This window comes from Schistocerca cancellata, chromosome 1 (assembly GCF_023864275.1).
Source record: "Schistocerca cancellata isolate TAMUIC-IGC-003103 chromosome 1, iqSchCanc2.1, whole genome shotgun sequence".
Classification (NCBI taxonomy): Eukaryota; Metazoa; Arthropoda; class Insecta; order Orthoptera; family Acrididae; genus Schistocerca; species Schistocerca cancellata.
In genome coordinates, this window is record NC_064626.1 from 915,758,232 (window position 1) to 915,779,715 (window position 21,484).

Consider the following 21,484-nt stretch of genomic DNA (forward strand, 5'->3'; position numbering starts at 1 on the left):
TCCCCGCACATTCCACCAGACAGCATTCATCTCTCTCCCCAACCCTCCAGATTACTGCTTGCATCCATGATAATTGCATTCTGACCCAAGATGCTGGAGTTGGCAGTCGTGTGTGCGCGGGGTGTGCTTGCTTGTGTGTGTGAATGTTGTGTGTCTCTCTTCTACTGATGAAGGCTGTTGCAGAAAGCTTTATGTAAGTGTCTTTTAATTGTGCCTGTGTGCAAATTGATGTGTCTTGTTTGGTAAGTAGCAATATATCTTTTCCTACATTATAGATATGATTGTTCATTACTCATCTCAGAATCTGTATAGATGAGAGAATGAAGACTGGATGTAAGGTTGGAAAACTTGATTTCAATATTTGGATATTCTTGCTTAAAGAAGCTTCCTTTACTGTTGCACTGATGTAATGTTTCTGCAAATTAACTCTATTCCTAGTTGTCTACAGTAGACTACATGCCGCCCTTCATGACCTTTTATGACTTGTGAAAAAGTGCTGCTCCTCAGTCTTCTCTTCCTCCAATGCACCCGTTAGTCTCTCTTATTTTCCCTCCTCTACTTCTCTGATTTCTGCTCTCTCTCTGCTACCCTCTCAACCTCCCCATTGCTCCTTACGGCCCTAACCTGTCCCCATTATGTCCTTGCATGCACCCACAAGCAGCACTACACCCTCAGCCACCTCTAAGCCACTAACCCTCTCCCTCCCTGCACCAGCCTCCTCCTTACCTCTACCATCCAGATTGATTTCTCCATCAGCCGCAGTTACTCGCAGTCCAGCCTCAGTGGGCAGAGATAGGTATAGGTGTGTGTGTGTGTGTGTGTGTGTGTGTGTGTGTGTGTGTGTGTGTGTGTGTGTGTGTGTGGCGGCATTTGTAAGAAAGCTCACATGTATAGGTATTTTTGTTTTCTCTGTCTGTGCCTCAACATTTCCTCTATATGGTGAGTAGCAACCTACCCTTTTCATAATATTGTCATTGTATATATATAAATAAATATTTAGTTATCAGCAAGAAACAAGAAGTAGCTATTTAATACCACTGGCAGACTACTGCTGAATATGGGTTTAAGGAGACTAAACATCTAAGATCAGCAGTCCCATATTAACAACACAGGATGGAATCAATATACCCACCTGTCTGTATCTACAATAAATTCTATATGCAAGTGTGAGAAAGTTTTCTAAATGTTTGCACAACATGTACCTGAGGCAGGACAGGTACCAAACCAGTATTCACCTAGTGGTATGCGAATATCTGCCTAAAAACCATATCCAGGGTGGCCAGCACATCATCCCTTGTCATTAATCCACAGGGCAAATTTGAAATGGGCCCGGAGCACCTCACCATCCCAGAGGTGAGTGGTTTAATATGCACAGATATTCGTATGGCGATATAATTGATAGAGTGCCAGCTTTTTTTAAAGTAACAGCATTCATGCCAATTTACCAGGTTACAATTACCTGACCTAAGCACAAATAGTATTAAGCAGTACAGACACAGTTTATTGCAAACACAGAGTACATATTAAACTCTGAAGAGTTGCTTCTTTCTTGTTAAAGTGTACCTTACTCATTTCATGTCCCTAAGGGTTCTCCTTTTTTTATAAGCTACACAGAACTGTATAAATGAAAGAATGGTTACACCAAAAATGGCATACAGTTCTTTATTTCACCTACCAGGGAGGTTGCAGCCAGTGTTTTCTAGGATGCTTAAGGAATTTATCTTAGCAACTTTCTTGAAAAGAGCAAAACAGTATTATGTACCAACCACATGAAAAATTATGGGAGAAGTTTCCTAGATTGCAAACAAACAAAAAGTTTGCTTTTGCAACAATCATTGGTTGACTCAGCAAACTGAACTGCTCTTATAGTGGCCAGACACAATCTTAAGTACTTGCCCAGCAGAGAATACCCATGTGTTGCTTGGAAACAAAGTGTCTCACTGAGGAAACATTGTACTTGCAATTGCAGCACTGTTGACAGTGATACTTTCATTGCTGCGGGTGAGGCTGGCTAACAGATTTTTAAGATGAAATGTTGGTGTATTCAAAGTGTGCAAAAATATCTGCCACCTTCTGACATAGATCTACTCCACATCTAAAGAAATATGTCACTGAGAAACATGTTTAGTACAATGATGATGGTGGCATCTGAATATAGAATTTTGCAGACCTTTACTGAAATGTAATTGAAGAAAGGTATCTACTAGTGAGTTTCACTTCCCATTTGGCATTTTTTTCTTCCTTTGTACACATAATACGTCAGTACTGGCCACATTAGGAGAATGCTAGTGGAGGGAATCAATGAAGTTCTTGGTGTGGCATACATTGTGACATTCACCAGAAATGATTTGAATAAAATGAACAAGATCTGGCACATAACTAGGCCCTAACAGAGCATTTGCTTTTATCTTTGTAACATATAAACATAATGAATTACACTGAGTGTGGCACAAAAATGGGCTGGTAAAGAGTAATTGAACTTGGAATAGTATTACTGGGAACACTGAACATTTGTAATGCATTTCGGGTACGTATGCCATTTGCTGAGATGGAGTGAGATGGAACTTGCTGTGGCTGCGGAGGTCCTTTACAAAAACAGTGACTGGGGTTGCTACTGCTAGATGGGAATACCTTCATTATTTCAACCTTAGACAGAATGATCCTATATCTATGGCACATGCAATCAGGTTATGGGTGAAAAACTTTGAAGCAAGAGGAAGTGCACCTATTTGCTAGTAAGGCCCAGAAATTGCCTCCCACAGGAACAAAATGAGGAGGTGCAGAATTTTGTAACCAACAGTCCAAAGCATTCTGTGAGACAAATTGTGGAAGCGCAGAATTTTATGGAATGATTTAAAGTTGGAAACATACAAGATACGGGTTATAAGCAGTTAAATGAAAATGATTATGTAAAGTGAATGACTGCCTGTAGCACTCACGACTAAAATTAGTGATAATGAAGGCTGCTTAATTCTTCTATGGATGAGTGCTGAAAAACATTTTCATCTCACAGGTTATGTCAACAAACAAAACTGCCAGTACTGGAGCCAGTGTATCACAGTATGATGCGCTGTCTCTTTAAAGAGCATTATCAATCCTTTCTTTTTTGAGGATGAACATGGATGAGCAACTGCAGTTACTGGTCAGCAGTATGCTGCCATGGTTGCACATTCTTAGTACCTGAACTGTAACAGTTTTCTGCAAATGAGTATTGATTTCACCAAGATGGTGCTACATCTCACTGTGCTCAAATTTCAATGGCAGCAATGCGTAGAGTGTTTGGTAACCCCATCATTTCAAGGAATGGGGAGATTTTGTGGACTCCCAGATCTCCTGACTTACCAGTCGGTGATTACTTCCTTTGGGGTGGCTGTGAAACATAGTGTGTATGCTAGATGTCTGCACACAACTGCAAAATTGACAGACACCATTTGTGCATAAATCACAAACATTCCTACACAGATGACTGAATGTGCTATGAACAATTTAAACTACAGGCTGTCTGAGTATCCAAATAATGATGGTGGCCCGCAACAAGAAACCATTTTCAAAACATGAATAATGCTTGAAATGGCAATATACAAGGATTTTGTTGTTGTGAAGAAAAATGTTTTACAATACCTGTTTTGCTGTGTACAAATTGGTTCGTTTTCCTACCACCCTGTACAAAGATAATCTGTAATGTTATAAAATGAGTACCTTTTTTCAAGTCTCAATCTTTTCACTAGTGTGATGCTGTCCTACGTCTTTCATTATCTTTTACTCTTTTCATCTTGATGCAACATACAACATTGTACATAATAAGTTTTGCACTTCTAGTTTCAGTCTTTCTCTCCAAATTTTTCTTACTACTGCTCCTTCCAGAGTAAGGTTAACAACTACTGGATGCTGTGCCATATGCCCTGTCAAACTGTGCCTTCTTGGGGTTAAGTGTCTTCCATAGACTTCTTTCCTCACCTTTTCTGTTTAGTATTTCATATTTCATACTTTGTTGATTCAATTTTTTTAAAAACATTCTTTCACAGTGCCACAGCTCACATGCTTCAGTTTCTTCTTCTCTGGATTTCACTTCCATACTATACTGCACTCCAGATGTGCACTTCTTATTCAGTTCCATATCAATATCTAATATCAAGAGGGCTCTTTTATTGAAGAGAATTTTCTTCATCTTTGTCAATCCACTTCTGACATATTCCTAGCTTCAGCCATCCTGTGTAATCTTGATTTCTAGACTGGAGAAGTCTTTCACTTCTACTACTATGTTGTTCCCAAATTTGACATTAAAGTGTCAGCTATTCGCTTGCCACTACAGCTACACAGCTCACAACCATGACTGGCAAGTGGGCACCCTTCAGTACCACAAACGTCTCCTGCCATGGCCAGCACATGTGCTGGCAATCTAAATACTGGATGGAACATGCACTGCATGTATGAAAACATTTTAGACAGCATCAATAGATTGATGTGTTGCCAAAGTACCCTCTGGAAGCAGACAAGGAAACTTGTGGTTCTGGACTCATCATAAGAAATGCCAACCTCAATACCTGTAGCGCGAGGATTGCAGTCAAGAGTGCTGCAATTGAGAGCACTATTTTTCCTTTGCAAGACACTTGCCCTCCAAGTAACACACCGGTATCCTACCACCGGACAGGTACTTAGGGTGCCGCCCAGCCACTATGAGAGCAATTCAGTTCGCTCAGCAAACTAAGGATGTTCTATCTGATGCATCCACAAAGACAACAACTCCAGTGCTGAATAGGACCTAGATGTGTCCGATACTCCTCCTGGATACTAGTGCCTTCAGAGCCCTCTACGAGTTGCCAGCAGTCCACCACGAGCAATGGTCTGTAACCTTGGCTTCTGTGGACTTGAATTCCAGAACCTGGTATCCTGAGGTCTTAGACTTTTCCAACGATTGTACAGTTTGGACAGCTGTCCAAGTTGTGGGATCCATGTTGGCTCAGAAATTTATTTTGTTAGACTTACAGTGAGTGTTTTATGGCAGTCTGAGATAAAGACTTGTCACTGATTATCACACAATAAGGCAGTTGCCAGTGTGACTGATTTATCTGCAACCCTTGATGTTAACAAGAAGTGTGTCTGTTTATATTATTGCTATTAAATTGTTTACTGTTACTGACCTATCTGGGAGCCTGTTCTTTATGTGTGTGCCCATTCCAGACTACATAATTAAACAAGTAGTTACTCTCCTTTCTACTACACTTCAACGCCTTCATCTCTATGCTGTTTGTTCTTAAGCCATATCTGTGTCAAGTTTGTTGTCCACTCCACTGAATAGGTCCTGTCAGTCCTCCTTACACTTGGCCAGAAAGGCTATGTCACCTGCAAACCTTAGCACTGGAATCTGTTCCCCTTGCATTTTTAGTTTTCTCCCAAAATTTTCCTACCCTTCCTTTACCGCTTCTTTGATGTACAAGCTGAATAACAGTGGTAATAAGGCGCATCTCTGTCTTGTACCCTTCTTAACACCAGTGTGTATTTCTTCACCTTCCACTTCCATTACTCTCACAAGAGCTTCGTAAATACAGTAAATAATTTATGTCTGGCTCTTTCCTTTAGCCACCATATTCTCATGATTGTGAACATCTTAGTCTCATTTAAAGTCTTGAAGGCTTTCCCTAGGACCACAAATGGATTAGGGTAACCTGATTTTTCTTCACTCTTCCATCGATTTCCTAGTACAATATCAGAACAGCTTCTCCGGTAGCTTTTCATTTCTAAAGGTAAACTGCCCTTCCCTCAATACATCCTCATTCTTTCTTTATATTCTCATGTGCATTATTCTGATCAGCAATTTACAAGTGTAACTTGCGAGTCTAATCATTAGATAGTTTTCACATTTATAGCTACCGTTTTTGATAATGCGATGTTAATGTTAACCTGGAAATGTGATCAGAAATTTCTGTCTCATGTAATTTGACACCAATTCAAGTATTCTAATCCCTGTATCTCCAACAGATTTCAATAATTTGTATACCATATATCTCTCTGACTCTAAGCCCTAATCTTCTTTACAAACAATGTCAGTCCATAGTCATGTAAGAGTAATTAAGTTATTAATCTTATTTTCACAGGCATGTTGTCCAGAGCAAAATATTCTCAGGCAAATATGAGAAATAGCTCATATTGGTCGAGACTTTTGTAGGCTCATAACACACACAGCCTCAAATATTTTTTATTCATATTCACTTAATCTTTCACTCCGGTCCCACATAAAATCACTACATGGGATGAAGGCTTCTGTTTAATTACGTGAAGTTTTAAATTCATGTTTTAAAAAAAAAGCATTCATGCAAGAGGATCATATAGACATGCCATTGTTAGAGCGCCTCACAAAACATGCAAGGAGGATATAGAAACAGGCATCCCTGGCACTGAAAAACAGTTGAATTAGTTGAAAACTTCAACTTTTGTCCCATATTTAGTTCACATTTATCGCAAATCTCTCATCCAGCAAAAGGTCCCAAACTACTAGAGGGTGGGGGGTTAGGGGGGATCAATGAGACTGAGTTCTATAAACAAGATAGGTAAAAGAAGGGACCCAAAAAATAACAGAGCATTAGCCTTATGTCACTTTGCTGCAAATTCTTGAGCATATTCAAAGTTCAAATATTGTAAACCTCCTTGAGACAGCAAAGTTGCTTCTGTCCACAAATTAGCAGGGATTTAGAAAGCACTATTCACACAAGACCCCATTTACCCCCCCCCCCTTTTTTTTCACACGATATCCTGCGAACCATGGGTGAAAGGCAATAGGAAGATTCAATATTCCTACCTTTTCAGACCTCCCCTCATGAACCATGGACCTTGCCGTTGGTGGGGAGGCTTGCGTGCCTCAACGATATAGATAGCCATACTGTAGGTGCAACCACAACGGAGGGGTATCTGTTGAGAGGCCAGACAAACGTGTGGTTCCTGAAGAGGGGCAGCAGCCTTTTCAGTAGTTGCAGGGGCAACAGTCTGGATGATTGACTGATCTGGCCTTGTAACACTAACCAAAACGGCCTTGCTGTTGTGGTACTTCGAACGGCTGAAAGCAAGGGGAAACTACAGCCGTAATTTTTCCCTAGGGCATGCAGCTTTACTGTATGGTTAAATGATGATGGTGTCCTCTTGGGTAAAATTTTTCGGAGGTAAAATAGTCCCTCATTTGGATCTCCGGGCGGGGACTACTCAAGAGGACGTAATTATCAGGAGAGGCACGCAAGCCTCCCCACCAAGGTCATGAAGGGCGGCATTCTATGGATTGGAGAGTGGAATGTCAGATCCCTTAATCGGGCAGGTAGGTTAGAAAATTTAAAAAGGGAAATGGATAGGTTAAAGTTAGATATAGTGGGAATTAGTGAAGTTTGGTGGCAGGAGGAACAAGACTTTTGGTCAGGTGAATGCAGGGTTATAAATACAAAATCAAATAGGGGTAATGCAGGAGTAGATTTAATAATGAATAAAAAAATAGGAGTGCGGGTAAGCTACTACAAACAGCATAGTGAACGTACTATAGTGGCCAAGATAGACACGAAGCCCATGCCCACTACAGTAGTACAAGTTTATATGCCAACTAACTCTACAGATGATGCAGAAATTGAAGAAATGTAAGATGAGATAAAAGAAATTATGCAGGTAGTGAAGGGAGATGACAATTTAATAGTCATGGGTGACCGGAATTCTAGAGTAGGAAAAGGGAGAGAAGGAAACATGTTGATGTTGTTGTTGTGGTCTTCAGTCCTGAGACTGGTTTGATGCAGCTCTCCATGCTACTCTATCCTGTGCAAGCTTCTTCATCTCCCAGTGCCTACTGCAACCTACATCCTCCTGAATCTGCTTAGTGTATTCATCTCTTGGTCTCCCCCTACGATTTTTACCCTCCACGCTGTCCTCCAATACTAAATTGGTGATCCCTTGATGCCTCAGAACATGTCCTACCAACCGATCCCTTCTTCTGGTCAAGTTGTGCCACAAACTTCTCTTCTCCCCAATCCTATTCAATACTTCCTCATTAGTTATGTGATCTACCCATCTAATCTTCAGCATTGTTCTGTAGCACCACATTTCGAAAGCTTCTATTCTCTTCTTGTCCAAACTATTTACCATCCATGTTTCACTTCCATATATGGCTACACTCCATACAAATACTTTCAGAAATGACTTCCTGACACTTAAATCTATACTCTATGTTAACAAATTTCTCTTCTTCAGAAATGCTTTCCTTGCCATTGGCAGTCTACATTTTATATCCTCTCTACTTCGACCATCATCGGTTATTTTGCTCCCCAAATAGCAAAACTCCTTTACTACTTTAAGTGTCTCATTTCCTAATCTAATACCCTCAACATCACCCGACTTAATTTGACTACATTCCATTATCCTCGTATTGCTTTTGTTGATGTTCATCTTATATCCTCCCTTCAAGACACCATCCATTCCGTTCAACTGCTCTTCCAGAAGGAAACATAGTAGGTGAATATGGATTGGGGCTAAGAAATGAAAGAGGAAGCCGTCTGGTAGAATTTTGCACAGAGCATAACTTAATCATAGCTAACACTTGGTTCAAGAATCATAAAAGAAGGTTGTATACATGGAGGAATCCTGGAGATACTAAAAGGTATCAGATAGATTATATAATGGTAAGACAGAGATTTAGGAACCAGGTTTTAAATTGTAAGGCATTTCCAGGGGCAGACGTGGACTCTGACCACAATCTATTGGTTATGATCTGTAGATTAAAACTGAAGAAATTGAAGGTGGGAATTTAAGGATATGGGACCTGGATAAACTAAGTAAACCAGAGGTTGTACAGAGATTTAGGGAGAGCATAAGGGAACAATTGACAGGAATGGGGGAAAGAAATACAGTGGAAGAAGAATGGGTAGCTCTGAGGGATGAAGTAGTGAAGGCAGCAGAGGATCAAGTAGGTAAAAAGACGAGGGCTAGTAGAAATCCTTGGGTAACAGAAGAAATATTGAATTTAATTGATGAAAGGAGAATATATAAAAATGCAGTAAATGAAGCAGGGATAAAGGAATACAAACGTCTCAAAAATGAGATTGACAGGAAGTGCAAAATGGCTAAGCAGGCATGGCTAGAGGACAAATGTAAGGATGTAGAGGCTTATCTCACTAGGGGTAAGATAGATACTGACTACAGGAAAATTAAAGAGACCTTTGGAGAAAAGAGAGCCACTTGTATGAATATCAAGAGCTCAGATGGAAACCCAGTTCTAAGCAGAGAGGGAAAAGCAGAAAGGTGGAAGGAGTATATAGAGGGTCTATACAAGGGCGATGTACTTGAGGACAATTTTATGGAAATTGAAGATGATGTAGATGAAGATGAAATGGGAGATACGATACTGCGTGAAGAGTTTGACAGAGCACTCAAAGACCTGAGTCGAAACAAGGCCCCAGGAGTAGACAAAATTCCATTAGAACTACTGACGGCCTTGGGAGAGCCAGTCCTGACAAAACTCTACCATCTGGTGAGCAAGATGTACGAGACAGGTGAAACACCCTCCGACTTCAAGAAGAATATATTAATTCCAATCCCAAAGAAAGCAGGTGTTGACAGATGTGAACTATCAGTTTAATAAGTCACAGCTGCAAAATACTAACGCGAATTATTTACAGACAAATGGAAAAACTGGTGGAAGCCGACCTCGGGGAGGATCAGTTTGGATTCCGTAGAAATGTTGGAACACGTGAGGCAATACTGACCTTACGACTTATCTTAGAAGAAAGATTAAGGGATGGCAAACCTGCGTTTCTAGCATTTGTAGACTTAGAGACAGCTTTTGACAATGTTGACTGGAATACTCTCTTTCAAATTCTAAAGGTGGCAGGGGAAAAATACAGGGAGCGAAAGGCTATTTACAGTTTGTACAGAAACTAGATGGCAGTTATAAGAATCGAGGAGCATGAAAGGGAAGCAGTGGTTGGGAAGGGAGTGAGACAGGGTTGTAGCCTGTCCCCGATGTTATTCAATCTGTATATTGAGCAAGCAGTAAAGGAAACAAAAGAGAAATTCGGAGGAGGAATTAAAATCCATGGAGAAAAAATAAAAACTTTGAAGTTCGCCGATGACATTGTAATTCTGTCAGAGACAGCAAAGGACTTGGAAGAGCAGTTGAACGGAATGGACAGTGTCTTGAAAGAAGGATATAAGATGAACATCAACAAAAGCAAAACGAGGATAATGGAATGTAGTCGAATTAACTCGGGTGATACTGAGGGAATTAGATAAGGAAATGAGACATTTAAAGTAGTAAAGGAGTTTTGCTATTTGGGGAGCAAAATAACTGATGATGGTCGAAGTAGAGAGGATATATGTAGACTGGCAATGGCAAGGAAAGCATTTCTGAAGAAGAGAAATTTGTTAACATCGAGTATAGATTTAAGTGTCAGGAATATGTTTCTGAAAGTATTTGTATGGAGTGTAGCCATGTATGGAAGTGAAACATGGACAATAAATAGTTTGGACAAGAAGAGAATAGAAACTTTCGAAATGTGGTGCTACAGAAGAATGTTGAAGATTAGGTGGGTAGATCATGAAACTAATGAGGAGGTATTGAATAGGATTGGGGAGAAGAGAAGTTTGTGGCACAACTTGACTAGAAGAAGGGATCGGTTGATAGGACATTTCCTGAGGCATCAAGGGATCACAAATTTAGCATTGGAGGGCAGCGTGGAGGGTAAATACGTAGAGGGAGATGAAGGAGCTTGCACAGGATAGATTAGCATGGACAGCTGCATCAAACCAGTCTCAGCACTGAAGACCACAACAACAACAACAACAACAACAACCTTTTCAGAAATTATTTGAATAGCGCCACAATACAGACTGTTAACAAAGATTTGAGCATATAGAATAGGTTCTCAGACATGTGAGTGGCTCAAAGACTTCAAGTAATAGAATTCAGTATGTTGTCCTGGATGGTGAGTCATCAGAGACGGAGGTAGTCTTAGGAATGCCCCAGGCAGGCCATTTGTTGCTCTCTGTATACATAAATGATCTGGAAGATAGTGTGAGCAGCAGTCTGTGACTTTGCTAATGAAGGGAAAAGTGTTGATGAGTGAGGATGACTTCGACAGAATATTGTTCGGTGTGGTGAATGACAGCTTGCTCTAAGTGTAGAAGACTGTAAGTTAATGTAAATGGGTAGGAAGAACAATTCCATAATGTTTAAACACAGTATTAGTGATGGGCTGCTTGGCAGCCACAACAATTAACTATCTAGAAGGTACATTACAAACTGATATGAAACAGAATTTTGAGCACCACCACCACACACCCACAATAATAAATAATTTAGTCTTCAGTATTACTTTCTGCTCTTTTTCTCTCTCATCCTCCCCCGCCCCACACACACATGCACTGACAGCCGAAAAGATTACGACCAGTGCTCACAGCACGTAACACAGTAAAGAAAGTGTACAAGTGCAGCAGAGATGTATAGTGTATCATTTTAACAATGATGAAGGTTGCAAATGGAGAAATCCATTGACATAAGTGACTTTGACACAGGGCAGATTGTTATTGCCTTATGCCTGGGAACAAGCATCTTGGAAATGGTGAGGATAGTGAGCTATCATCGTGATCATTTATGGCAAGTGGCTGACGGACAGTGAAACAATGAGTAGGAGACAAGGTGTTGGAGATTCACACCTCATCACAGAAAATGGAGGTCGGACATTTGCTCCCTCTGAAACGCAGCATAGGTGACTGTGAGTGAGTACAAGGTCGTTGCAGGCACAATTGTTTTAGTGTACATGGTTCAGCACACAATTTAGAACATAAGGACTTGCAGCAGACACCTCCTACATGAAGATAGATCATTTATCACTGCAAATATGTCATCTGGCCATACACATCACATTTCTTGTTACAGAAGGCTAACTGCTGTGCATGAATGTACTATGTTATGAGGAACACTCACATGGACTTCTTTTGGACATGTGACAGTAATTGATGGCTTCATGAAAACTGTGAACTATGAGAAAATCATTGTGGACCACCTGCATCCTTTCATGTTTCATGTCATCCTTGGTGGAGACGGCATCTTCCAGCAGGACAAATGTGTGTGTCATAAGTCTAAAAAGGTGGTACAGTGGTTTGAGAAGTGTGATAGTGAGCTCATATTGACATGTTGGCCGACAGATTTACCTGATCTGAACTCAAATGAACACATTTGGGATGAAAACAGATAGCAGCTACATGCCCACAAACAACAGGTCAGCAACTTGTGGGGATTGTGAGAGAGTTTACAGATATCTGGTGCCACCTATCTCTGGAAACAAACCATTGATGAATCCATGCTGCAGAGAATTGCTGCTATACTGCATTCCAAAGGTAAACCAACAAGCTATTAAGGAGATGCACAAACTCTCTCACTCCCCCCCCCCCCCCCCAATCCCCCTATTCTCAGGACTCTGGATGCAAACAGAAATTGACGGAAAATGACAGTATCACATAGATTCTATATTTGATATGAAATTATTTATATTTTGATTACAATGCATTTCACATCTATGCAGATACTGCAAAGGTGATACATGAATCGGCAATAAAAGAAATAAATGTCTGTAAGCAGTAAAACCAGAAAATGAAGAAAGAGCCTTCACACAACGTAGTCTGCATAATTTCATCAACACAACCAACAGCTATATCTTTTTTATACAAGTTGCAAATGTGATAGAAACTTCAATATGTGGCAAAATCAGAACATGAAAGAAATGCTGTCCATGTAACATGATTAACTGGTATGTTGGATGCTCAAATACAATCACTCCTTTTGAAGCCTCATCTTAAGGTGAGCTGCAAAATACTTTTATCAGCATTTATTTGAAATTTTATATTATAATACTAGCAGCACATGAACATGAATAAATCACTTCTCTGTCCTATATCTATACCACAGTTAAAATTTATTGAACTATGCCACATACCTTCTGCATGGTTTGCAAAGAGGTACTGCAAAAGCTCTATTTGACCAGTATATCTTTGAACCACATACAAGTATTATGGCAGGTTAAACAGAAAGCAGCATCTGTTTTGTTTTGTGCATGCAACATATTGTAAACTACACTAATGTAAGTTACTTTTGAGGTCAGTAAGCAATATCTGCTGTACTTTATTTTCCTTCTTTTTGGGCTCTGCATCTACATGGCTACTCTGCAAACCACACTTCAGTGCCTGGCAGAGGGTTCATCGAACCACCTTCACAATAATTCTGTTATCCTACTCTCTAACAGAATGCAGAAGAAATCAACACCCATATCTTTCTGTGCAAGCTCTGATTTCCATTATTTTAATCTGATGTTCATTTCTCCCAATGTAGTTCGGCATTAGAAAAATATTTTACCTTTCAGAGGAGGAAGCTGGTGATTGAAATTTCATGAGAAGATCCCACCACAATGAAAAATACCTTTGTCTTAAAGAAGTCCACCCTAAATCCTTTATCATGTTCATGACTCTCTCTTAAATATTCCTTGCTAATACAAAATGTGCTACCCTCCTTTGAACTTTCTCAATGTACTTCGTTAATACTTTACGGTAAGGATCCCACACCATGCGTCCATACTCCAAAAGATTGGATTGGATTGTTTGGGGGAAGAGACCAAACAGCAAGGTTATCGGTCTCATCAGATTAGGGAAGGACGGGGAAGGAAATCGGCCGTGCCCTTTCAAAGGAACCATCCCGGCATTTGCCTGGAGTGATTTAGGGAAATCACGGAAAACCCAAATCAGGATGGCCGGACACGGGATTGAACCGTCGTCCTCCCGAATGCGAGCCCAGTGTGCTAACCACCGCGTCACCTCGCTCGGTACTCCAAACAAGAATGGACAAGCATAGTGTAGGCAGTCTCCTGAGCATATCTGTTTCATCTTCTGAGTGTTCTAACAATAAAATGCAGTCATTGTTTCACCTTCCCCACTACACCTTCTGTGTGTGTTCTTTCCACTTTAAATGGTTCGTAATTGTAATTCTGAGATATTTAATTGGATTTACAGCCTTTACATTTGATTGATTTATAGTGTAACCGAAGTTAAATGGATTACTTTTAGCACTCATGTGGATGACCTCACACTTTTCATTTTTAGGGTCAACTGCCAATTTTTACACCATACAGAGATCTTATCTAAGTCTTGACTTTTAGTGTTTTCACTAATATATACCACCAAATAACAATAGACACAATGGAAAACACAGCACTGTTGCTAAATGGTGTCTTCCATTAATTGTAGTTTATGTTGCGTAGTCTGTGTATAAATGGATATTGTGTTATATGTGCTCTATGTCACCAACAGTTTAAGCTTTGGTGGAAGGGACAAAAAAAAAAAAAAAAAAAAAAAAAAAAATATATATATATTTTTTCCCTGCATAACTATTTTATTTGATCAGCTATCAGTATAAAGCACAAAACAGGTTACACATCTCTTGTTTGAGGAGGAGATGAAGTTTAATCCTTCCACTTCCAGCTATCTTATACAGTATATGGTTGGAGCTTGCTTCCTCTGCTCCCAACAGCACTGCTCTGAAACGGGGAAAGAAAAAGTGCTGATAGTTTTTACTGTATTTGAATAAACTGATGCACAAAACAAAACAAATTGTTGCTGACTCTGCAAACAAACCTTATTGTATAGATAGACTCTGTATTCATTCATTCATTCTATTGTGGTAAAATATAGGATGTTATTGCAGTGTTTCTTTTTAAAATTTATTGCCTAATGCTATACCAGAAAAAGCTGAACTAATAATAATGAAATAATTTGAATAATGCATGTTCTGTTCTATGATCTTAAGAATGATAATTTGAAACAACAGTAACACACAATTGTATTTTGCATAGAAATGTTCCTCCTTGCTGCTAGAAACCTACCACATTGTTGCAAAAAAACTAGGGAAAAAGTTTGAATTTTATTCATTTATGTAATGGTGTCTTATAACGTTTATCTGATTCTGAAAGGCATACACAGGTGAGAATAATTCAATGATCAGATTTTACAGTATATGAAATGCTTATCGTTCACAACAAGTTTCAGTTCTATCTAGAAAAACAAAATTATTTCTGTTATAGGCCTATAGAGAATGAGGCATTGGCGAAACTGACATTGGTTTTAGGAAACATACAATATGAAAAATAACTGCTGTTTGTTAGAAAAGGATAGGGCTACCAGTGATAACATGTGGCAGCTAAAACTCTGAATTTCCACATAAACCAACGAAATGAACCAAACATGATTGAGTAGTATGAAAACATCAAATAATTTTATCCCATCCGCATGTAAGGCATTGTCTTATTTGTGTTCATTCCGTCATTCAAATCAATAATAGTGCCTTTTAAAATTTGTGGAAGTGAATCAAATATTTTATGTAATACAAAGTATGGTTTCAAGGATATGCTACAAAACACAGTGCTACCTGATCCATAGCTAAGAAGAAATAAAAAGGAATACACTTTGTCTCACAATACACAATTCGTGCGCAGTATAACCATGGTTACTTTCTTACATTTTTATACTGGAAACTTAATTTGTATGACTGGCTAAGCGTTTAAAACGGGCAGCCAATTCGCAAAGGGACATTTATCTTCTCTTTAAAATCTACAGTAATGAGGCGATTCATTATGCAAAAATCTGACATCTATTAGATGAACGACGAGGATCCCAACTTAACATTACATTACTTGGAGAAGATACTCATTGCACAACAGCAAAAATTCTCGAATAGCTAAAATCAGAATAACATAATGCAAAGCCGACTGTCATTAAGGCAGTACTTAACACATCACACTTCCCTATTGCAATAGGTGCATCCCCTAAATAAGGCAACTCTCGCCACGGTTTGATACAGGATCAAATAGCCGGCGTTCTAATAAATCACGAAAATCGCGGACATATTAGCCGCAGTTTATGGTTGCAACTTGTTCAGGTGCATTCGGCAAATAATACTGGAGGACTTCAGCAACATTACGTTGATGAAGGCATAAATATACACTGAATAGCACACACAATATCTCCAACTTACCGAAACACGCCTGAACTGATTATTACACGCTGAAGCAATGATGTTTCCCTTCGTATTTACCTATCTGTAAACACAATAACACATGGACGTCACTCAATATCGTTGTGCTAGTGTAATAGTCTGCCATCTACCGGCATTAGTGTGAATGAACATCGTTCGCATCCTGTAGTCCCATCTAGCGGTGGATAGTGAAACGAGGTACAACTTGTGGTAACAGTGCAGTTCCCCAAAATCATTGGTTGCGAAAAACGAAAAATGTGATTGACTTATTTGTTTTAAATGGGAACCTATCCATGTTACGTAACACGCGCCCTTACCAGTGGTACATGAGAGAACAAAACACATTGTCCATCTATACTGTTTTGGAAGAAGACTAATAACATAAACTTCTATATAAAGAAAAAACCGAATATGACAAAACTTGAAGTTCAAAATGAAACTGTAGAGTGTGTAGCCAGCACAAAATTTTTGGGTATGTATGTTGATCAACAATTAAAATGGGATGAACATATTAGGATGCTTGGGAAAAAATTAGCACAGCATGCTATGCCTTACGAATAATGTCACTGTGTGCAATAGTTCACGCCAGAGAATGACATACTTTGCACACATACATTCTATAATAAGTTACGGCATAATATTCTGGCGTGCAAATGCCCAAAATGTGAAACATGTGTTCAGATTGCAAAAACGAACTATCAGAATAATGAGCAAGAGCCACAAAAGAGCACACTGTGGTGAGCAATTTAAAAAGTGGGGTTTTCTGACAATCCCAAGTGAATATATCTTGCAAACTAGTTTTTATTCACAAAAATATTGAGCAATACTTAGCAAACAGCTGCATACATGATCACCAAACCAGAAACAGTAATTGCTTGTACCTGGACAGAATGAATAAAACTAAAACCCAAATCACTATGTTTTACCAAGGTGTCAAGATATACAATAAACTGCCAAAACAAATCAAAAGCATAAAGGAACTCTGTAAATTTAAAGCATATGTTAAAGAATATTTATTAAAAAATAGTTTTTACTCGATTAGAGAATTCATGCAGTATAAAATTGGCATAAATAAATAATCAGGTTAAAAAATTATAAAGTGGACATACTAGATTGTAATTTACTCATACAAGTATTACAGTAGCCTTGTGATATATTGCTTTTGATTGAAGCAGGTTCTTCTGCATTATGTAATTCAATGGCTGGTTCAAATGGCTCTGAGCACTATGGGACTTAACATCTATGGTCATCAGTCCCCTAGAACTTAGAACTACTTAAACCTAACTAACCTAAGGACATCACACAACACCCAGTCATCACGAGGCAGAGAAAATCCCTGACCCGCCGGGAATCGAACCCGGGAACCCGGGCGCGGGAAGCGAGAACGCTACCGCACGACCACGAGCTGCGGACTGTAATTCAATGATAAATTGTGTGTGTAATATATATAGCTTGTATTTCATTACCTTATATGACAAAATAATATACACATGTATGTATAATGACGACATCCATACAAAGAAATTTGTTTACGGATGAATAAATAAATATATAAATAAATAAACATTAGTACCGCTCTGAGTGGTTCCAACACAGAACACGCTGTGTACATAAGTGAATAAATTGTAAAATACCAATATAGCAATATTATGAAAAATATTATTGCTGCAGAAGTTGCGTACGATGCATATAATTTGGACAATAGCTCACCACTCGGATCTAATTTCATATATTCTCATATCACCTGATAATGCATTTTATTTGTGATTACTCATTCATTTTTTGCGATGTCTTTGGTTACTAATTACTCTGACTTCAAATGAGCGCTAAAACAGACAAAATTTTAGAGACTAATCGCAAAGAAAAATTATCTAAATTCCTTTCTTGTGGGATGAAAAGCATTTCCTTAAAATTCTTCTAAGGGGACTGTCGTTAATGACGTGAGCGCAGAATTGTGTGTGTGTGCGTGCGTGTGTGTTTGTGTGTGTGTGTGTGTGTGTGTGTGTAGGGGTGGGGGGGAGGGGAGAGAGGGGACAAAAGAGTGAACATTAAATTTAAATTTTTAATATACGCCCGTATGCGCCCAAGAAGGGCATCTAGTGACAACCCTCAACATCCACTACTACAATATGCGAAATAAACAAAACGAAAGCACGCATTATGTATAAGGCCGTGTTTGAACGCCACTCGAACTGTTCGATCGAAAAAATGGCTCTAAGCACTATGGGACTTAACGTCTGAGGTCATCAGTCCCTTTGACTTAGAACTACTTAAACCTAACTAACCTAAGGACATCACACACATCCATGCCCAAACGGTTTACGTCACAGTTCGGGAAATTTCCAGCTCTGCACGATCTATTCGTCGGTCTGCGATGTAGTGCACTTTATTGGTACCATCGCAACGGCCAGTCTTAGCATTTTTAATGCATCACGGATTTCAATAATAAAAATAGTCGTGAAAACGGTCTGAAATAGTTACTAGGCGCAGATCATGCGTGTAAACAACAAATAATAAATAAATGAAAAACTGAAATCAGATTCTGTCCAATTTTCGAGATTTCGAACGTCCCGGGATCTAGTGACGTCTGATAGTACTGCCTCTAAGACAGGTCTTGCCAGAGTAATTCATTCTTGCAATAAAATTAGTCTCTTTAGATCTATTTCGTTTGTTCGGCATTTAATTCTTAATTACGTGCCCTGATTGTTTCATCTGAATGTTGCCGTCTTCTTTTAAAACTGATTAAAATCTGGTAACGTTTTTATCTGTTATTCTACTAAGTGAACAGGGACTGAACAGCTCATTTGTAAATCATTACCGTCCTTCATTAACAAATAAAACATTATACTGGATTCAGTCAAGTTTTATTTTTTGGAGGACAACATTTTCACCCTTGTCTGTTACCTTTACTTAAAACTCAGCACAAATGTTTTTCTTTTTAGAGCATATGAGAACTAGTATTCAAAAATTGTTCAAACACAACAGGAGCTTCTGCAGTAGTAGTATTTAATGCTGTTTCCTCTAGCGTTTTACGAGACTATGACTTTTAAGCGGAGCTATAGTTTATTGTTGCGGCTCGCTCGTAGTTTCTCGCGTACCTCTTGCACTCGTGCCGCTTGGGTCAAAGGTCACGTCGAAGTTCGAACAAACTCGATGCTGCATCTAACGCTGCAGCGTATCGGAAAATCTCGGGCCTTTTCGAACGCTACTATTATTTGCCTAGCCCTAACTCACTATGTTTACATGCGACACATCTTCCGGAAGACGAAATCCGAATTTCGGAGACCGTTTTTGCATTTCGCGTTTACCTGCGAAGACCTGAAGCGGATTTGCTAGCCCAGTTAAATACGGCACCTGGAAAACAGCTCTTACAGTTTGTAATTTAGTCAGTACAATCGCTATTTGTCTTCATTTACACGATGTGTCAACAGCTTCAGTCTAACATTTCTACTTATCCTTCACTGTACAAAGAACCACTCCGTCCATATTAGCAGAAAATTTGTAAGAACAAGACAAAGCTTGACATCCCAAGCACGTTTCGAAACCGGTTGCGTTTACATGGGAGCGAAAATCGATTGCGAAATTGGAAAACTGACAACAAAAGCGGATTTTCAGAATCGGTTTTGAGGTGTTTACATGGCCACCCAGAAGAGGTATTGGGAAATCGCTTTACGAAATCCGATTTTGGGAGCCCCTTATAAACAGAGCGATTACGTCGTTGGTCAAATCCGACTGGTGGACTCGGACACTAGAACTGATCTGGGGGAGGGGTCCAGCAAAATCTCACTTCAACGTTGGAGGGCCAATGTAAATCAACGCCAATTTTTTTATTTCAGAAACTACACATTATTCTAACCGCTAACATTTTGTTAACTGCTCTGAATGCTTTACACGTGTGTGGGTCCAACTTTCTCCTGCGTAAAACAATCTGACACTAGGACGTCAGATTTCATTCGGGGAGAACCCTGCTACGCCCGTCGAAATCATTGCGTGTTAGTGATTAGGTCGGTCGTGATAACCCGCAACGCATATAAAGCCGATGTTAACGTGTTCAACTTGAAACTGCATCAAAACTTTTTCAATGTGACATGTCGGCAGGTCGAAACAAAGGTGCCATTAAGAAGTTAATCGTTTGTGAAAGGAAGCTAAGCTAAGTGCACCAACTAGGATTCTCTTAGTGATAATGAAAGTGAAGAATTTGAAAATCTATGTAATGATACGGCTCAAAGGAAGGTACGAGCGATGCTGTCTTTCATCTGCAGAGTAAGTAAAACTTCAATGACATTTAGTGTGTATAACATAGCAATAAAAGGTGAATTTTTTAGTGATCCATCAAAACGGTGAATATTAATTTCGCGAAGCCGTCTTGTCCACCTGCCTGTCTGTCCGTCCAAATACGACTCATGGTTGGCATGTTTAAAATAAAGTATTTTTAGCCACTTTTTAAAAACACTGTTTAATACACTTTCTAAATAAAACATGGTTTTATTAAAGTGCTTTAATCAATGTTTAAAACAAATAAAACATCGTTTTTATATGTTTTTACCCAACTACGGCAAAGCTGACGGTGGATTTATAATATGGCTACGGTCAACTGACCCCTCATTAAACTCCCTTTAACTGCTTTAATATCATACACATATCAAAAAAAGTTTTGCATCACCACAGTCCCCAGAACTCCTGAAGATAGACGTTGACTGTGAACATTGTATCACAGACACAGTCCCTTTGACTGTTCAGAGATGTCACTACACCCTCCCAATGATGTAAACAAACACGCATGGGCAGCGCCTATTAGATGGAGGGGGTCCGACAGCCGATCAGTTCCAGTCATTCCACCAGGAAGGAGGTACACGGTTCGTGTTGCTTGTAGTTCAACCATGCCTAGACGGTCAATACCGCAGTTCGATCGCGTCCGCATTATTACTTTGTGCCAGGAAGGGCTCTCAACAAGGGAAGTGTCCAGACGTCTCGGAGGGAACCAAAGCGATGTTGTTCGGACATGGAGGAGATACAGAGAGACAGGAACTGTCGATGACATGCCTCACTCAGGCCGCTCAAGAGCTACCACTGCTGTGGATGAGCGCTACCTACGGAAGAACCATGACAACAACGCCACCATGTTGAATAATGCTTTTCTTGCAGCCACGGGAGGTCGTGCTGCGACCCTAACTGTGCACAATAGGCTGCATGATGCGCAACTTCACTCACGACGTCTATGGCGAGGTCGATCTTTGCAACCACGACACCACGCAGCGCGGTACAGATGGGCCCAACAACATGCCGAACGGCCCGCTCAGGATTGGCATAACGTTCTCTTTACCGATGAGTGTCGCATATGCCTTCAACCAGACAATTGTCGGAGACGTGTTTGGAGGCAACCTGGTCAGGCTGAACGCCTTAGGCACACTGTCCAGCGAGTGCAGCAAGGTGGAGGTTCTCTGC

At 39.7% G+C, this 21,484-nt stretch overlaps 1 protein-coding gene across 2 annotated transcripts in view; it reads right to left on the reverse strand.

Annotated features, from left to right (window-relative positions):
- LOC126191292 (PAX3- and PAX7-binding protein 1) overlaps positions 1-16,165 on the reverse strand; it is a 172,640-nt gene extending 156,475 nt beyond the window's left edge. The window contains exons 1-2 of one of the 2 annotated variants that reach the window (XR_007538336.1): positions 16,040-16,165; positions 14,392-14,546 (exon numbers count right to left, since the gene is read on the reverse strand). The gene's annotated coding sequence lies outside the window, so the exon portion shown is untranslated. Of the gene's footprint in view, positions 1-14,391; positions 14,547-16,039 lie in introns of those variants that run through there. The other variant, XM_049932112.1, reaches the window with a different exon arrangement.
- Positions 16,166-21,484: the final 5,319 nt, after the last annotated feature.